The following is a 14,687-nucleotide window of genomic DNA, read 5'->3' on the forward strand; positions in this document are numbered from 1 at the left end:
CTTGTATCCCTCCCAGCACTTAGAACAGTGCTTTGCACATAGTAAGCACTTAACAAATACCAACATTATTATCTCCTCCCCTGTTCTTTGTCCCTCCCTCCAGGCTCACATCTCCGCCTGCCTTCAGGACATCTCTACTTGGATGCCCTCCTGCCACTTCAAACTCAACATGTCCAAGACAAAGCTCCTTATCTTCCCTCCCAAACCCTGTACTCCCCAAACTTTCCCCATCACTGTTGACGGTACAACCATCCTTCCCGTCTCACAAGCCCGTAACTTTGGTGTCATCCTTGACTCTGCTCTCTCATTCAACCCACATATCCAATCCATCACCAAAGCCTGCCGATCTCACCTTCACAACATCACCATGATCCGCTCTTTCCTCTCTATCCAAACCACTACCGTGTTAGTGCAATCACTCATCTTATCCTGACTGTATTAATAATAATAATAATGTTGGTATTTGTTAAGCGCTTACTATGTGCACAGCACTGTTCTAAGCACTGGGGTAGACACAGGGGAATCAGGTTGTCCCACGTGGGGTTCACAGTCTTAATCCCCATTTTACAGATGAGGTAACTGAGGCACAGAGAAGTTAAGTGACTTGCCCATAGTCACACAGCTGGCAAGTGGCAGAGCCAGGATTCGAACCCATGACCTCTGACTCCAAAGCCCGTGCTCTTTCCACTGAGCCACGAACTGTTTCAGCCTCCTTCTGACCTCCCAACCTCCTCTCCCCACTTTTGTCCATACTTCACTCCGCTGTCTGGATTATCCTTCTACTGAAGCATTCAGGGGCATGTCACCTCCCTCCTCAAAAATCTCCAGTGGTTGCCTATCCACCTCTGTATCAAACAAAAACTCCTCACTACTGGCTTTAAAGCTCGCCATCACCTTGCCCCCTCCTGCCACCCTTCCCTTCTCTCCTACAACCAGCCCACACACTCCACTCCTCTCGCTATGCCTCAATTTTACCTGTCTCACTGCCAACCCCTGGCCCATATCCATATCTTGCCTGGATACCCTCCCTCCTCAAAACCGCCAGTCACTCTTCCCCCGCTTCAAAGCCCTACTAGAGGCTCATCTCCTCCAAGAGGCCTTCCGGGACTAAGCCCCACTTTTCCTCAGCTCTCCCTCCCTTCTACATCCCCACGACTCACTCCCCTTACATTCCACCCCTCCTCACCCCACAGCACTTATGTATGTATATATCCATAATTCTATTTATTTATATTGATGCCTATTTACTTGTATTGATGTCTGTCTCCCCCACCTCCCAGAGTGTGAGCTCTTTGTGGGCAGGGATTGTCTCTACTGTTGTACTGTACTTTCCAAAGCACTTAGTACAGTGCTCTGCACACAGTAGCACTCAGTAAATGATTGAATGAAACACTGCTGTGTAAATTCATGTCACTTCTTGTCACAACCTGGGGAACGCTGGCCTTGGAAATCACATGACTGAAGATGGCCCTCGCTTAATGCTACCATCACTCCCTCCAACATAAACTCCCTGGTTATCTACACAACGACCAGCACACTCCGCTCTTCTATCATCAATCTACTCCCCGTACCTAGAGCTCATCTATACTGCCACTGACCCTTTGCCCACGTTCTCCCTCAGGCCTGGAACCTCCTCCCAATCAATCTTTTTTAGTGAGCACCTGATGGGGACCAAGCACTCTTCTAAGCGCTTGGGAGAGTACAAGATAGAGTTGGTAGGCATGTTCCCTGCACAAAATGAACTGACAGTCTAGAAGGAAACAGTCTAGACAGACATTAATATAAATAAATGGATATGTACATAAGTGCTGTGGGGCTGAGGGAGCGGTCAATAAAGGATGTAAATCCAAGTATAAAGGTAATTCAGAAGGGAGTAGGAGAAGAGGAAATGAGGGCCTAGTCGGGGACGGCCTCTCTGGCTATGTTCATATGTGCTTTGGGGCTGAGGTTGGGATGATACCAAGTGATTAAAGAGCACAGATCCAAGTAAGAATATGTAACAGAGGCGGGAGTAGGGGAAATGAGGGCTTATTCAGGGAAGGCCCCTTGGATGAAATGTGATTTTAGAGTTGGTAGATATGATCCTTGCCTATAAGGAGCTTAAAGTCTAGATTTCCAGAATAGTGGAGACGCTGTGCTCATCACAGCAGCTTCTACTTGGGACAGCAATCCACTTTCAAAGCTACTTCTGTTCATTCTTGGCAAGTTGGAACACGAATATAATTTAGCATTTGCAATAGCCAATGCCAATTTTGGTGGGGAGAACTTGCATATCCGACAGTTCGCCACTCTTTCCAGCTTCAAAACCCTCCTAAAAATCACTAAAGCCTTTATTTTCCCTATTCATCCTCCTCTCTGCATCGACTATAAACTTGGCTGTGTAGCCCTTAAGCACCCTGATACTCACCCCAGCCACACAGACTTATGTAACTATTCTAATACCCCATTTCCCTTACCCCTAATCGTGTCCTCTTCCGCTTGTCGGGCGTAAGCTCCTTGTGGGAAGGAACTGCATCTACCAACTCTACTTACCAATTCTACTTTCCCAAGAGACTGATTCAGTGTTGTGCACACAGTAAGCAATCCATAAATACCATTGCCTGATCGATGGATCACTTTGTGGAAAAAATCACAGGCCAAAAACCTGTGGCAGGGCAGCTCCACCCCAAAAAGATTAGCCTTGCATCCTCCCTCCCTCACTGCACAGAAGAACTAAAGGGGAGTTTATGTAGCTCCCACACTGCTAGGAAGCAGTGGGGCCCTAGTGGAAAGAGCAGAAGCCTGGGAGTCAGAGGATACAGATTCTAATCCCAGATTTGCCACTTATCTACTGTGTGACTTTGGGCAAATCCCTTTGCTTCTCTGGGCCTTAGTTTCCTTATTAAGAAAATGAAAGTGAAATAAATTCCTGTTCCTCTCCCGCTTCACCTGTGAGCTCCAGTTGGAGCAGAAACTCTGTCCAATCTGCACATACTGTATTCATCCCGGCGTTTAGCGCAGTGCTTGACACATAGTAATCACTTCGGTAAACTTGTCTCTAGGCTGTAAACTCGTTATGAGCAGGGAACGTGTCTGCTAATTATGTTGTATTATACTCTCGGAAGCTCTTAGTACAGTGGTCTGCACATGGAAAGCACTCAATAACAGTGAATGATACTATAATTATTAAAAGGTAATAATGTTATCAGAAGACAATAATGGACAGCAAATTAACACACAGACATTTTGCAGACCTCAGAACACTGAATCCAGCTCACAGAGAGAACAGAGAGGTGGACTACATCTATTGACCACGCCCCCCTCCCCAAAATTATGTTGCCCCCACTTAAGGGAATTCAAAATGCTTTCCAAGTGTCAAACAGTTGTCCCCACTTCCCAATGAGGTAGTTAAGAACCATTTTAAGACCCTTCCCCTCCATAACCGCAGACCACCACTCTCAAAGCATTACTAAGGTCACAACTCCTCCAAGAGACCTTGTCTGATGAAGCCCTCTTTTCCCCAGCTCGCCCTCCCTTCTGTCTCGTCCACGCACTTCGACCTGTGACTTTTGGACACTTGATATTCACCCCACCCCTACCCTTACAGCACTTTCGTACATATCTTTAAATTATATAAATTACTTATTTATTCATATTAATGTCTGTCTCCCCCTCTAGACTGTAAGCTTGTTATGAGCAGGGAATGTATCTGCTAATTTGGTTGTCTGCTATTCGGTTGCACTGTACTCTCCCAAGAGTTTAGAATGCTCTAGACATAGTGCTCAGTAAATACTGTGGACCCCAATTAGACTGTGAGCCCATCATTAGGCAGAGATTGTCTCTATCTGTTGCCGAATTGTACATTCTAAATGCTTAGTACAGTGCCCTGCACATAGTTAGCGTTAATAAATACTATTGAATGAATTACAATTGATTGCCTGGATAGAGGAAGAAACTGCTAACCGTGGAGCTAAGAACTTGCTCAACGAGCCAGAGGGGGTGGTCATTCATTCATTCATTCATTCAATAGTATTTATTGAGCGCTTACTATGTGCAGAGGACTGTACTAAGCGCTTGGAATATACAAATCGGTGACAGAGACAGTCCCTGCCCACTGACGGGGTTACAGTCTAATCGGGGGAGACAGACAAAAACAGTAGCAATAAATAGAATCAAGGGAATGTACATCTCATTAAAACAATAGCAATAAATAGAATCAAAGGGATGTACATCTCATTAACAAAATAAATAGGGTAATAAATATATATACAAATGAGTGGACAAGCACAGTGCTGAGGGGAAGGGAGGGGGGAGGAGCAGAGGGAAACGGGGGGTAAAGGGGGCTGGTAATCCCACATCTTAATCCTAAAGCCGGGTAACTCTGGCTGTCAATGGTTAGGCAGATTAATTCAAGAAAGCTCTTGTTTCCAAATCATCATCAGTAACATTTACTGAACACCTAATTGCTCAGAGCACTGTACTCTGATCTTGGAAGAGGTAGACACAATCCCCATCCCAAAAAAGTTTACAGTCTAGTGAGGTGACAGCCAAATAAGTTACAAAAGGGGGGAGAAAGAGTATATGGGATATGAACATATGGGCTACAGGGACTGTGATAAATACAGAAGGGCCAAGGTGACAGCTGGGGAATGCAAAATGGGAAAGATTAGAGACTGCAGCCTCCTGCCTGGCCACAGATTTGATGGGAGGCTCTGGACGGATGACAAGCTTCCTGAGCTTAGCCTTCTCATAGGGATACATAGTGTGACTACTCCACCACTTCGAAGGCTGAACGGATAAATTAACTTCCACAAATGCAGCACTCCGACCTCGGCAGAACATAGATGACTCTATGAATTCAGGTCATTATCATAAAGTGGTGAACCCCGACTCGGCCTCTGGGTCTTTTAATCAGTTTGGAAATTAACATGACATTTCCATTTGCTTCTGCAGTTGTGCATTATCATGGCCACTGATGGAAACAGCCCAAGGAGAGCACTGGGAAGTAACTGCTGCTTAAAAGATGACTATCTCTGGCATCCTAGATGACAGACTATAGATTCTTCATTGTCCTGTCACTGCCGAGAATTAGATGGAAGACAGAAGAACCGCCTCAATCTGAAATCAGTCCCACAGGATTGAAATGATCAGTGTGGACTTCAATAGCCAGGCCTCGTACAGGGTGGCACCTTTGGAGGTTATCAGCCATTTCTGCACTACTAGAGGCAGATGAGGCATTCAGTGGTTTTTACTGAGCGCTTATTATGTGCAGAGTCCTGTACTATGGGCTTGGGGGAGTACAATACAACAGAATTAGCAGATACCTTCCTTGCCCATAACAAGCTTCCAGCCTAAAGCCAAAGCTTCCCAACTGTTTTTGAGAGTTCCCTATCATTAGTGGGCACTAGCCTTTGCTCAGAGTAGAGAGCTGAAGGCATGGGCTACATTCACACATCACTCCCTCCCTAACCAGTCAATTAATCGGATTTACTGAGCACTTACTGTGTGCAGAGCACTATTCTACACACTTGGGAGAGTCCAATAATATAAGACTCGGTCCAGTGATGGGTGATGTTCTACATGCATAGTCCTTAGTTTGTAGTTTAACGCCAAAATGCATAAACTGACAGTTCTTTTAGGAATAATAATAATAATTAGTAATAGTATTTGTTAATCTCTTACTCTGTGCCAAGCAATGAGGAAGAAACAAGCCAATCAGGTCGCACCCAGTTCCTGTCCCATAAAGCGTTCACGGTCTATGAAGGAGGAAGAGGTATTGAACCCCCTTTTTACCGATGAGGAAACTGAAGCCAGAGCAGTTAAGTGGCTTGCTCAAGGTCACACAGCAAGCAAGCGGCAGAGCTGGGATTAATAGCCAGGTCTTTCAACAGGCTAGAAGACATCTTTACGGCGAAAAGACTCCATACCATTTATCAGACTAGGACCATCTATCGACGGGGCGGGGGGGCGCTCAGATCAGTCAATGGTATTTATGAAGCGCTTACTGTGGGCAAAGCACCTTACTAAGCACTTGGGAGAGCACCAACAGAGTTGGTAGACACGTTCCCTGCTCGCAACGAGAAGCAGCGTGGTCTATTGGAGACAGCACAGGCCTGGGAGTCAGAAGAGCCTGGGTTCTAATGCCACTTGCTTGCTGTATGACCGTGGGCAAGTCGCTTAACTGTGCCTCACTTACCTCATCTGTATAAAGGGCGTAAAGATTGTGAGCCTGATAACCTGGTTAACATATATCTACACCAAGGCTTAGTACTTTGGCATACAGAAAGAGCTTAACTACTATCATTTTTGGAAAAAAAAAGTGAACTTACAATGTAGAGGCTGAAAACCACTTTTCCCCTGCTGCTTTGGTCCTTCAATCTCATGCTCTTCCAGACTGGCTCCCCAAGGACTAACACTAGATACATGCTTTCTCCAGTTTCTCTCATATATAGCTTCCTTTTTATGGTGGGAATGGAATTAGAAAGAGCAGACTTGGAAACCACCCCAGACCACTTTAGCTGGATGAATCACGAGGTACTCCAGGACAGATTTGGGGGAAGAATGTCGATAAGTAAACAGTGTGAAGAGGTGGTACGGGACAAGAGACAGTCTCACTTCTAGTTGCTTAAAGACCTCTGCGCACATCAACACCAGAGGTCAACAACCAAGCATTTCATTTTTGAATAGGATGGCGCCTCATTTCAGTCAAAATTATTTTTATTGGGCTTAATGTAGAAGAGGGCTCTTCACAAACAAAATTCTGAGGGAAGTGTTCGGTTCAAAGCCACAGTACAGTAACTGCTTAACACTGAAATCTGGGTCAGTGCTCCAAATGCCTTAAATGACACTTCCACTCCACCAAAAAGAAAAAAAGCGCACCATCTTGGGCTAAAAGTTGGTGTACATTAAGGATGCCAAGAAGATTGCCCTAAAGAGGTATTTTTAACATAAATGTGAATAAATTGATCATTTTTATTTCACCTTCATTAGAACAAGAGAGAAAAAAATAAAAATCTTAACTCATAATCGCATGGAGGAGCCAGAGGTGATTTTTTTAATCAGCTTTCTCACAATCAGTATAAAGGAAAACAATTTAAAATTTCAGCACTCTTTCAAACTGCGATGGAACTGGCGTGGACTGTCCTATTTTAATAATGTTTGATAGACATAATTTATAAACAAATCTTCATGTTACAGTTACAAAATCAATTTCTTACACAGTAAATAAAACACCTTCCGTTCTTTACATACACCAAAAAGGCTTTTGTTTTTCTTCGGGTCAAATACGAAGCACTTGACATCAGAGGCCAGGGTGAAAGAAATAAAGCGTAAGTCATTGTTCCAAGAAAGCCTTGTCTCTGCAGGGAGGATTCCTGGTAGAAGAGTCTAGCCAGGGGAATCTCCAATCACTTCATCACTGAGCACCTCTTTTTGCTGGGTGAGGCAGGATCAGAGGCACATGCCCAGCGCAAGATAATGAAGAACTCAATCAGAGGCACATGCCCAGCACAAGATAGTGAAGCACTCGAATCAGAGGCACACGCCCAGTGCAAGATAGTGAAGAACTCAAAGTAAATCCACAGGACAAAACTCAGCCAAACTAAGTTGCCCGAAATATATTTCTGGCCCAAACGCTGCCTGGCATTCGCCTCCCTGTTCTTCTGAAGAGGGCCCTGGGATCTGTAACTATATATTGCTTAGGACAGCTCTCAAATTTCACCTAAAAACTGGCTCCACTGAAGGCAAGGAGCGGCCAGCCCTGGGCAGAGGCACCGTTTCAGCACTGGATGTTTGCCACCTGCTGAATCACTAACATCTCTGGGCTTTCCTTGGCTCTTCCCCATCCGACTACTGGCCAGGTCTGCTCCCCTCTCGTCAGCCTGAGAAATCTAGTAATAATCATCCGAAGCGGAAACAAAATGGACAGCGGGAAGATGAGGGCCGGTTCTTTAGGTCGGTGTGCTTCTTTAATAGCATGGTCGGATTTATGGGAAACGGTAATTGATTGCTTTTGTTTCCTCCAAGAGAAATAAACAGACTTTTCAGATACGCATCGTAAGGGGAAAACAGATAGGGTACCGTCTTCCGCACGGCAGACTACTCTGCGGGACCGATCGTTCGTACCCATTTACACTGACAATTTCAACCCCTCAGTGAGCACAAAGTTGTCAAGGCAATGCAAGAGCTCTCCAACTGCTAAGTTTAACTTGCTGCTTATTAAGATGACTCCATCCTTCGGGAAAGCAGAATCTCAGAAAAGCAGGCAGATGTCTACTTTGCGATGCGTGGCAGAAAAGGAAAGGCCTGGTATAAAAAACTGAGGCACGCACACTTGAAAGAGCTCGAAACCTTGGGTTGCTTTAAACGCCAAGCACCCTCTCCCCTCCCGGTTAATCTGAAGCTTGAAGATTTCCAAGGGCCCGGGCAGTTGGTCGCCCGGTTGCTCAATTACGGCAGAGTTGGCGCAAAAAGCATCCTCGGTTGGCGGCAGAGCCGGGGACTTTTATCCAATTCCACCTTGCAGGGGCCCGGGGAACTGCAAGATCCTTCTGCCTTCATCTCTCGGGTTCCCTTTGGAGAGGAAAACAGAGTCTAAGAAAGAGTTAAAGAGGGATCTGTGGATGATCCCCTGGGCTCTGGATCCATCACCGACCAGGCAGAAGAGCAAAAGACGGGCGGGCAAAGCGGCGAGCCGAAGGATGTCCCCAAGCCGCCGCGACCCCCGGCGGGCAGGCCCGGCTCGGGGGGCTCGGGATGGGCCTTTCAAGGTTTTCCAACTGGGGGGGGAGGGAAGCCTCCTGGGTCCCCCAACAAGGAAGGGGCGGGGGTCTCCACCCGGCTTCTCACCGTTTTGCTGTCGCCAGTGGAGTTGGCCGGCGACGGGGGCTGGGGGTCAGGCCACCATCCTCAATCCCCCGCACCACTTCGGTACAGAGGAGGGAATTTCGGCATTTATGGCTCTACAGCTCCAGACTGCAAGCTCCTCGAGGGCAGGGACCGTGTCTACCGACTCTGTACCTCCTCCTCCTCCCCAAATCCCACCCAAGGGTCATTCATTCAATAGTATTTATTGAGCGCTTACTATGTGCAGAGCACTGTACTAAGCGCTTGGAATGAACAAGTCGGCAACAGATAGAGACAGTCCCTGCCGTGTGACGGGCTTACAGTCTAATCGGGGGAGACGGGCAGACGAGAACAAGGGTCCAGGCCACGGAGGGGAAACTGAGGCCAGGGGTAGAGGGCTAACAGGTCCTCCACCCATCCTGGCAGTCAGACCCCAGTCCCCCCCAAACCACCCTATTAAGCAGCGAGGCTCAGTGGACAGAGCCCGGGCTTGGGAGTCAGAGGTCGTGAGTTCTAATCCCGCCTCCGCCACCCGTCTGCTGCGTGACCCCGGACCTCAGCAAGATATAAAACCAGCCCTCGGAAGAGTGCTTGGCACCTAGTAGGCGCTTAACAAATACCATCATCATCATCATTATTCTTATTAAAACCGGAAGACTGCGCGCCCCACGTGGGACAACCCGCTTAGCCGGCATCCACCCCAGCTCCTAGAATAATAATAATAATAATGATGTTGGTATTTGTTAAGCGCTTACTATGTGCAGAGCACCGTTCTCAGCGCTGGGGCAGATCCAGGGTAATCAGTTTGTCCCACGTGAGGCTCACAGATAATCCCCATTTTACAGCTGAGGGAGCTGAGGCCCCGAGAAGTGAAGTGACTGGCCCACAGTCACACAGTTGCCAAGTGGCAGAGCCGGGAGTCGAAGCCACGACCTCTGATTCCGAAGCCCACGCTCTTTTCACGGAGCCACGCCGCTTCTCCAAGAGAAGAAGAGAGAAGAGGCACTCCTAGAAGAGTGCCTGGCACAGAGTAAGGGCTTGGCCAATACCACGGCTATTTATTAATGTCGATATCTGTATCTCTTAAGCGCTTACTCTGCGCAGAGCACTGTTCTAAGCGCTCCAAGAGAAGAAGAGAGAAGAGGCACTCCTAGAAGAGTGCCTGGCACAGAGTCAGGGCTTGGCCAATACCACGGCTATTTAATAATGTCGCTATCATCTGTTAAGCGCTTACTCCGTGCAAAGCACTGTTCTGAGCGCTCCAAGAGAAGAAGAGAGAAGAGGCACTGCTAGAAGAGTGCCGGGCACAGAGTCAGGGCTCGGCCAATACCACGGCTATTTAATAATGTCGCTATCATCTGTTAAGCGCTTACTCTGTGCAGAGCACTGTTCTGAGCACTCCTAGAGAAGAAGAGAGAAGAGGCACTGCTAGAAGAGTGCCGGGCACAGAGTCAGGGCTCGGCCAATACCACGGCTATTTAATAATGTCGCTATCATCTGTTAAGCGCTTACTCCGTGCAGAGCACTGTTCTGAGCGCTCCAAGAGAAGAAGAGAGAAGAAGCACTGCTAGAAGAGTGCCGGGCACAGAGTCAGGGCTCGGCCAGTACCACGGCTGTTTATTATTCTTTAGCGGGCGGCCGCCCGGGGGCCACAGGCGGGCCCGGGCCGGTCCTTCCCCGGAGGTGAGCCGGCGCGTCCTGCGAATGGAGAGAAACGGGGCTCCCTGCCGACACACACACACACACACACACACACGACACACCGACACACGACGGGGACCCCCGCACGTCCTTTCCCCAGCCTGTCCGGAGCCTGCCCTCCCCGACCCTTTCGGGGGCCGCCGGCCCAGAGGGATCCAGCCGGGCGGACAGCCCCACCGTCCCCTCGGCAAACCCCCGTTCCCGGAGCCCCCGACCCCGGGGGGGGGGGGCAAAAAGGCCACCGTGGGCGAGCACCCCGAAGGGCAGGGGTCCGAAAGGGAGGTGGGCCCCGCCGCGTCCTCCTTCGCGGCGAGGCGGGAGAGGATGCCACCCGCCTCCCGGGGCAACAGGCCCCGCCGGCTGCAGCGGACGCCCCGTCCCGGTCCCAAGCGGCCCCTCCTTTCCTTCCCCCTCCCCGGGACCGGCTCCCGCTCACCAAGCACGCCGCCGGGATGGGGAAGCCGCAGCTGCCGAGGAGCGGAATGCCAAAGCTGGGGTTTTCCTGCAGCGAAGGAGCGAAGCAGCTCGGCTCGGCTCTGCTCCGCTCCGCCCCTCCACCTCCGAAGCTTCCCCCCTCGGCCGCCCGAAAAGCCCTGGCCCGGCCCCGCGCATGCGCAGACCCCCATCCCGTCCCGCTCGGCCCGGATCCCGGCCGGGTTTTCCCCGCCACCGGAGGGGGGCTGCCGCAAGACCCGGACCGCTGTCACTGCTCTAGGCGAGGGAATCATAATACTAATAATGTTGCTATTTGTTAAGCGCTTACTATCTGCCGAGCACTGTTCTAAGCGCTGGGGTAGACACAGGGGAATCAGGTGGTCCCGCGTGGGGCTCCCAGTCTTCATCCCCATTTGACAGATGAGGGAACTGAGGCCCCCAGAAGGGAAGTGACTTGCCCACAGACAGTCACACAGCTGACAAGGGGCAGAGCTGGGATTCGAACTCAGGAGCCCTGACTCCAAAGCCCGTGCTCTTTCCACTGCGCCACGCTGCTTCTGAATCCTCCTCCTCCTCATGTGGCTATTTGGTAAGCGCTTACTCTGCGCAGCGCTCTGTTCTGATAATCGGGATGATGTTGCTGATCATCATGATTATAATGTTGGTATTTGGTAAGCGCTTACTCTGCGTGGAGCCCTGTTCGGGTAATCAGGATCATGTTGCTGATCATCATAATTATAATGTTGGTATTTGGTAAGCGCTGACTCTGCGCGGAGCCCTGTTCTAAGAATCAGGATGATGTTGCTGATCATCATAATTATAATGTTGGTATTTGGTAAGCGCTGACTCTGCGCGGAGCCCTGTTCGGATAATCAGGATCATGTTGCTGATCATCATAATTATAATGTTGGTATTTGGTAAGCGCTTACTCTGCATGGAGCACTGTTCGGATAATCATGATCATGTTGCTAATCATCATAATAATGTTCTTATTTGGTAAGCGCTTACTCTGTGCGGAGCACTGTTCGGATAATCATGATCATGTTGCTGATCATCATAATTATAATGTTGGTATTTGGTAAGCGCTTACTCTGCGCGGAGCACTGTTCTAAGAATCAGGATCATGTTGGTGATCATCATAATTATAATGTTGGTATTTGGTAAGCGCTTACTCTGCGCGGAGCACCATTCTAATAGTAATAATAATGTTGCTATTTGGTAAGTGCTTACTCTGCGCGGAGCACTGTTCTAGTAATCATGATCATGTTGCTATTTGGTAAGCGCTTACTCTGCACGGAGCACTGTTCTAATAATCATGATCATGTTGGTATTTGGTAAGCGCTTACTCTGCGCGGAGCACTGTTCTAATAATAATAACAACGTTGGTATTTGTTACTGTGTAGAGCACTGTTCTAAGCACTGGGGGAGATCCAGGGTCATCGTTCCTTCGGTAGTATTTATTGAGTGCTGACTGTGGGCAGAGCACTGTACTAAGCGGTTGGAGGTGGTCCCACGTGAGGCTGACGGTCTTTATCCCCATTTCCCAGAGGAGGGAACTGAGGCCCCCGAGAAGTGAAGTGACTTGCCCACAGTCACACAGCGGACAAGTGGCAGAGGCGGAATTCGAACCCATGACATCTGACTCCCGAGGCCGGGCCTTTCCACTGAGCCACGCTGCTTATCTAATAATAATAATGTTGGTATTTGTCAAGCGCTTACTCTGCGCGGAGCACTGTTCTAATAATCAGGATAATGTTGCTATTTGTTAAGCGCTTACTATGTGCGGAGCACTGTTCTAAGTGCTGGGGTAGACACAGGGGAATCAGGTGGTCCCACGTGGGGCTCACACTCTTAATCCCCATTTTAAAGATTCTAAGCGCTGGGGGAGATCCAGGTTCATCAGGTGGTCCCACAGGAGGCTCACAGGCTTCATCCCCATTTTACAGCTGAGGGAGCTGAGGCCCCGAGAAGTGAAGTGACTGGCCCACAGTCACACAGCTGCCAAGTGGCAGAGCCGGGAGTCGAACCCATGACCTCTGACTCCTAAGCCCCGGCTCTTTCCACTGAGCCATGCTGCAACCTGGAGTGGCCCGCACCTAATAATAATAATTAATAATGTTGGTATTTGTTAAGCGCTTACTCTGTGCAGAGCACTGTTCTAAGCGCTGGGGGAGAGACAGGGTAACCGGGTTGTCCCACGTGTGAGGCTCACAGTCTTAATCCCCATTTTACAGATGAGGGAACTGAGGCACAGAGAAGTTAAGAGGCTTGCCCACAGTCACACAGCTGACAAGTGGCAGAGCTGGAATTCGAACCCATGACCTCTGACTCCCAAGCCCGGGCTCTTTCCACTGAGCCACGCTGCTTCTCTAATAATGAGGGTATTTGTTAAGTGCTTACCATGCTCCCAGCACTGTTCTAAGCGCTGGGGAGGATGCGAGGTGATCAGGTTGTCCCATGTGGGGCTCACAGTCTTCATCCCCATTTTCCAGATGAGGTCACTGAGGCACAGAAAAGTGAAGTGGCTTGCCCAAGGTCACTCAGCAGACAATAGTAACAATAATCATGGTATTTGTTATGCGCTTACTAGGTGCCCGGCACTGTTCTAAGAGCTGGGGTGGATGCAAGGTCATCAGGTTGTCCCACGTGGGGTGCGCAGTCTTCATCCCCATTTTCCAGATGAGGTAAGACAAGTGACAAGAAGCAGCGTGGCTCAGTGGAAAGAGCCCGGGTTTAGGAGTCAGAGGTCATGGGTTCGAATCCCACCTCCGCCACCTGCCAGCTGTGTGACTTTGGGCAAGTCACTTCACTTCTCGGGGCCTCAGTGACCTCATCTGTAAAATGGGGATGAAGACTGTGAGCCTCACGTGGGACAACCTGATTACCCTGTATCTACTCCAGTGCTTGGCACATAGTAGACGCTTAACAAATACCAACATGATGATCATGATGATGATGATGATGGTAAGAGGGAGTCAGGCCCAGGAGATCCAGGCCGGGCCATTGGTGGCCGGGACCCCCCGTGGGCCCAGCCTCTGGAGCCACGATGGAGGCGAAACCTCCGCGCTTCCATTCATTCAGTCACTCAATCATATTTAGTGAGCGCTTACTATGTGCAGAGCACTGTACTAAGCGCTTGGGATGTACAAATCGGCAACAGATAGAGACAATCCCTGCCCACTGACTGGCTTACGGTCTAATCGGGGGAGACAGACAGAAACAATAGCAATAAATAGAATCAAGGGGATGGACATCTCATTAACAAAATAAATAGGGTAATAAAAATATATACAAATTATTATTATCCCTGCCCAATAACGGGCTCACAGTCTAAACGGGTCATTCATTCATTCATTCATTCAATCGTATTTATTGAGCGCTTACTATGTGCAGAACACTGCACTAAGCACTTGGAATGTCCAAATCGGCAACAGATAGAGACAATCCCTGCCCATTGACGGGCTCACAGTCTAATCGGGGGAGCCAGACAGCAAAACAAAACAGGACAAAACAATAATAATAATAATAATGTTGGTATTTGCTAAGCGCTTACTATGTGCCGAGCACTGTTCTAAGCGCCGGGGTAGATAGAGGGTAATGAAGTTGTCCCACGTGGGGCTCACAGTTTTCATCCACATTTTACAGAAGAGGTCACTGAGGCACAGAGAAGCTAAGTGACTTGCCCAAAGTCACACAGCTGGCAGGCGGCATAGGCGGAATTCGAACCC

General features: G+C 49.0%; 1 long non-coding RNA gene across 2 annotated transcripts in view; it reads right to left on the reverse strand.

Moving 5' to 3' along the window:
- The window catches only part of LOC103165889, a 166,932-nt gene extending 155,834 nt beyond the window's left edge, over window positions 1-11,098 (reverse strand). The window contains exon 1 of one of the 2 annotated variants that reach the window (XR_005659874.1): window positions 10,961-11,098. This is a non-coding gene — a long non-coding RNA (uncharacterized LOC103165889). Of the gene's footprint in view, window positions 1-6,308; window positions 6,629-10,960 lie in introns of those variants that run through there. The other variant, XR_005659875.1, reaches the window with a different exon arrangement.
- Window positions 11,099-14,687: the final 3,589 nt, after the last annotated feature.

The sequence above is a fragment of the Ornithorhynchus anatinus genome, chromosome 3, assembly GCF_004115215.2.
Source record: "Ornithorhynchus anatinus isolate Pmale09 chromosome 3, mOrnAna1.pri.v4, whole genome shotgun sequence".
Classification (NCBI taxonomy): domain Eukaryota; kingdom Metazoa; phylum Chordata; class Mammalia; order Monotremata; family Ornithorhynchidae; genus Ornithorhynchus; species Ornithorhynchus anatinus.